The sequence below is a fragment of the Otolemur garnettii genome, unplaced genomic scaffold (genome assembly GCF_000181295.1).
Source record: "Otolemur garnettii isolate 467f Iridium unplaced genomic scaffold, OtoGar3 scaffold00033, whole genome shotgun sequence".
Classification (NCBI taxonomy): Eukaryota; Metazoa; Chordata; class Mammalia; order Primates; family Galagidae; genus Otolemur; species Otolemur garnettii.
Genome location: NW_003852428.1, coordinates 16,615,771 through 16,621,464, shown reverse-complemented (window position 1 = coordinate 16,621,464; position 5,694 = coordinate 16,615,771).

Genomic DNA, 5,694 nt, shown 5'->3' with positions numbered 1-5,694 from the left:
CACACACACACACACACACACGATTTATGAAAAAAATGCCAAGTGAGAGCGATAGGCAAAAGAGAATCCTTTCAATATGTGGGTCCTTCTCAGTAGAGACAAAACATCTCATTAAAAAGTAATCTTGGCCTCTGTCACACGCAGTAAATAAAATCAGTTCCAAAAAAATTGTACATTTGAACTGAAAAGTAAAAGGAGCCTCTGGGAAGACGTGTGTGTGGGCATGGTGGGGAGAGCCAGGCTACCCCGGGGCATGCTTCCTGCCTTTCATTTTATTTCTAAACTGTTCACATATTCAACAGAGTTGAGGTCATTTTCCAACCAATCCCCTTACAAATCCCCCTACATAGTTCCTATACTAGTTACACGGATCCCTTGGCCCATCTATTGAACAGTTTTTTAATATGTTTTGAAATAAATTGCAGACATCAGTGTGTGTCTTACTAAACTCTTCTCCAAAAGCTTCCAAATGCAAACCCTCAGCTAGAGTGCAATACAGCTGACCCCCAAACAGCACGGGTCTGAGCTGGGTGAGTATTGAAGTCGCACTTATTGGGTGACTTCTTTTTATATTTTTATTTCAAGATATTACTGGGATACACATTTGGTTATGTAACTTTCTTTTTTCTTTTTTTGAGACAGAGTCTGACTCTGTCACCCTGGGTAGAGTGCTGTGGTGTCACATCTCACAGCAACCTCAAATTCTTGGGCTCAAGGGATCCTCCCACCTCAGCCTCCCTAGTAGCTGGGACTCCAGGCACCCTTCAGAATGCCCAGCTGATTTTTCTATGTTTAGTGGAGATGGGGTCTGGCTCTTGCTCAGGCTGATCTGGAACTCCTGAGCTCAGGCATCCACCAACCTCAGCCTCCTAGACTGTTAAGATTACAGGTATGAGCCACCATGCCTAGCCCGTAATTTGTTTTTGTACATTTTAAGTCAAAGTTGTAAGTAGGAGGATTTTTTTCCTCATCATATGCGCATTTGGAAACTCACATCCATGGGGAGCTACTCTCCCTTCTTATTAGGTGCAGGCTCCGCAGGGCCCGACAGGAGGCGTCAGCGAGCACAGGTTTCGGTATAGGGATCCTGGAACCAATTCTCTGCGTAGACTGTGGAACACCTGGCAGTTTTATGAGACGTTTACGTGCAATTAAATGTGTAATTCTAAGCATGTATTGCTGAATTTTGACCCATGTCTGCGTCTGTGAAAATGCTAATTTCATCTGATAGAATATGAGATATGACCAGAGCAACGCCTTTATTACGTCCTCAAGAACTGCACAGAGGCGTAAAGCGAAGCCATCAGGAGAAGCTGGGATCAGCGTGTGACAGACAGATACCTTAACTCCACAATTTAAATGGCCAACAGTGCTCATATTTTTCATCCATTTTCTTATTAGAATAATAAATTTAATGGCTTTTATTATAGCTAGAATTCCATATGGAAGAGCTAAGGTTGTTAACTTGATTTATTTATCAATTACTCAATATGTTTAGTCTGTACAAGTATTAGTAGCTCTTAGATTAATGAGAGACATGCTAAGGCTCTGGAGAAACGCAACAATTTTGGATAAATTTAACTTCATAAATCATAATTGTAATACTGGTACAATAGAAGTATTGTCTGCACATATCCAATATATACATTATTCCAAAATGTTATCACAGTTCTCAGGATTCTAATATTGTGAAGGAGTATTGTTAATTGTATTATGCAATACAGTTTTATCCTTTGAGTGTTCTCCTTAACTTTGAAAGCGTTCCTAATTAAAGTAGCACTATGAAAATACTCAATACAGTTTTACTTCAATAACAAGCCCTTTAACATTATTTGTGTAACTTAAAGGCAGCCGCTTCTAACTCTCTTTGTAGCTGTCAGCAGTAAGCAGTTCATCATTTTTCATGGGTGCTTGTGAACAGATATCAAACAACATGAGCCTCTTTTTAAAACAGTAAAAATTAATTTATTCTCCATCTGTTGTCAAATCTTAGAGAAACAAAGACCTTATTTTATTTCTTGAAAAAATTATTTTCTCAGTTTGGGCTGTAATAAAAGCAATTTGTTATAAATGTCATAATTTATTCTAAATTTGGTCCTCCAAAGAAGAAATTTGTCTTCATGGAATATTTAAAAACAAACCGACCACCTGATCAACAGTTTCCACTTTCGTCTTGTCTAGGTTAGAGACTTGTCTGGTTTTGAGCCATTTAACCTCATTGTCCTTTGCGAATTTATTCTGGAGTAAGGGGCTGAACCCACCTGGTAACTCTCAGATCAAGGTGCCCTAGAGGTAGACTGGAATTCACATTACTGTGGCTAAATTGTTAGGATCTGGCTTTCTGTTTCTTTCTACATATATTTTAATATATTTTACTGTCCAGTCATGAGACCAGACTGTATAAAGTGTAGTTTTAAATGTTGTGGTAGCGACATCAGTACTACCAGTGCCCGGGATCCTGTGATACAAACTGCTAACAACTCATTTAGCTTCTACTAGAGGTGATTTTACTTTTTTTTTTTTTTGGAATGATAGGACACTTTTGTGTCTGTAATTTAGATATATAAACATTGCTTATCGTTGTCGTAAGAAGAGCAATATCTCCTTCTCAGGATAAATGGTGTTGGAAATTTTCCACAAAGATGGCTTTTCCCTCCCAATGACAAGTTTACAGAATTTTCCTCCAGTCTCCTGTGCAAAATGTATAAACACGCACAATTTGTAGAAGGAAAGAGCCCAAGAGGCTGGTGGAAACGAGCTCAAAATTTGGTGTCTCATATTTCACATCAACAGCCCGGAACACCCCCAAATTCCCCGTGTCACGATCCTCAGAACTCAGAGCCACTAACCAGGAAGGGGGTGTGGGGAGGAGCCTGGGAGGGGTCCTCAGGACCTCACTTTAAGTTTCATCCTGGGAGCATCCAGTCTCTCTTATCAGTAGCTCTGATGATCAGATAACTGGGAAACGATGAGGAAAGATAAAGGAAAGACAGGAATTAAAGACATTTAAAAAGGAACAGGAAGCCCTCGCCTGGAAGAGGAGAGGATGGGATATCTGTGAAAACGGCAACATCCCCCACTCCCACCAACCAGCTGACCAGCTGCTGTATCTTCTGGTTATTTTCTAAGACCACAATTTCTCATCCTGCTTTTTTGTTCTTGTATATGTTGTTCTCTCAAGTTTTCCCCACGATTTAGAGTAGTTACTTACATTGTTTCACTAAGAGTGAGTCCACCTATATCTTTATTCCCAGCTGTGGGACGCCCGAATCCTTTGGGGGTCTCCTTTATCTTCAGCAGCCTTTGCCTCCGTCATCCAGGTGCTCTTCTGGCCACACCCACCCCACCTTCACATGGTCACCAAGTAACCACGGCTTCTACATGACAAGTGGGTGAGACCCCCTTCAGCCTAGTTAAATGTTCCTCTTTCCCGCTAGTCCCCAGCAAGCCCTCACTCACTACAGCAGGATCAATCATGAGGCTGTCCCTGAAACCTTAATGTCAAGCAGCCCCGCTCTCTGATGCCATCTACTTTCATTTGAGGCCACCTCCTCTTCTTTTCCCATATTCAGAATTTTTGACCTTAATGACCTTCTCTGTCATTGTCCCCTAAGTCCCTCACTTCCTGATTCACCCTGTTCAGATCCTTGGCACCCTTTAAAACTCCACTGAAGGTCTAATGTTGGCTCGATACATTTTGCATTTAAAGTGAGACATGTGAATCTAAGCTAGTGCAGACTGGAACTTGCATCTTGGTCGCAGGGCAGGAGGACGCCAGCAGGGTAGTGCTCCAGGTGGCTGTGATGCTGGTGCAGACGGGCCCCGGCCACAGGGCTACCAGGCAGATGCGGCTGCCAGGCAGATGCCCCCACCTGCAGGTGCTGATGATGAGTCACAGGGAAGACCTCCAAATACCCATAGCTGATTCAGCACAGCAACTTTGTTGCAGGTAATGAAGGCATCGGTTTGAGAGAAATCTGTTGCAACGTCTTAAAAGGAAGGAAATAACTTGAACATTTAATTACATGGAATCCTGCTTTAGAATCTGTGACAGCAGTTGGATAGGCAGTCTTAATGTTCTAATAAAAAAATGTATTGTAACTTACCTCAACAAAACAATAATCGGTTATTTCAAATAGATATTTTCAAAAGTTTTGCAAACACTGTTTTCATAAATCATTCAGGAAAGCTTTCTTAAACTACCTTTCTATGAAAACTATCTTTTCCTGGCAACTCTCTTTCCCTGAATTATTTATCGTGAAGATAAATGCACAAACTTACAATCTTTGTTTTCCTTTTTTTAAACAACACTCTTAAGTACAAAACTTTTCATTTACAATGGAAAAAATTGTTTAACTTTTAAGTATCACTCATGTTTACTCTTCTCTCATATCATAAGGAAAAAAAACATAAAGTTGACTGGCTGGAACATTTTGATGGAATCTCTATGCTGTCTAGCTTTTCTTTTTCAAGGTAAAATAGTTTTAAGTTTCTAAATGTTTTTTAAGAAAACTCTCTGAGTCTAAGCAATGACAAGCGTTCTTACAACCAGTGTTTACCCTACACTGTCTAACAAGACTTCATCAATCGGTAGCTTCGCATTTACAGTGAGAAAATTACAGATTCTAATTTATCACTTTCATGTAATTAAGCAAGGGGGAAATTCTGCAAGATGTCCTGCTTTGCTTCCAGTTTCTGTTAACTCAAGTTAAAATTTTGAGGCTCCAAAATATTATATGTGCGGACCTGAGAGCATTCTGCAGAAATACGAGTGCACATCAGTTAAATCTTAAATTAGGATAATTCCTATGCCAGTTGAAATCCCACTCAAATAAAAATGAGGATAATATTTTTTTCTGGATTAAGATCCAAAGGTCTATGTTGAATGGTTTCAGGAATATATTGTTTCAGTCTCAAGATGTTAACCTTACAAGGATTTTACATGATTGTTTGTAAAATACAGTCAATTGTTCTAGTAGGAAGAGCCAGAGTGGTTATTAATAGCAGCTTACTGTGTTTTAGGATATCCCCCTGCCCCAATCTTATTTACACTAAAAATTACACTGGTTTGATGGGTTCATAGAGTTATAAAGGACCTTAGAAATCTTCTAATGAGCAGTTTTCACAAAGAGCAATGTGATGAGGTTCTTCCACCCAGCACTCGTGGTATTTGGTGATTGTAGTGCAAAAATAGTAGACAGAGAGCAGGTGAGATGAACTTGAGTTAATTATTGTCAGATGTAATGTGCTTTTAAAGTTAAACATGGTGAAAGTTTATGCCCAGGATTTAGTAGAAAAATGGAGGGTGACACTTGACTGGGTGCATTTGTGAAGTCATTATCAGTCATTTTATTTTCTTTTGAGTGAAGATATTCATTCAAAAGATGGAAGTTTCTGGAAGAGTAGAGAGCAGAACTCCTGGTCCCTATGATTAGGAGGCCCAGAGGGGTGGGGGCAATGACGGAGTCCAATGAGTTTAACTTGAAAACAAATCTTTGAGAGTCATTTCCAAAGACAGAATACCTGCAAACTTTCAAAAGACTTCCCACTGTACCCCTAAAGTCCACTCCCCTCTCTTCAGCACAGAGCTGGACTGTGTGCCCAGACTTCCTGCAGTGATGTGTCATCATGTGACTGGGCTTGGGTAGGGGGCTGCTGACAAAGATGAGTGAAGACCGGGAGGTCAACCCCTCT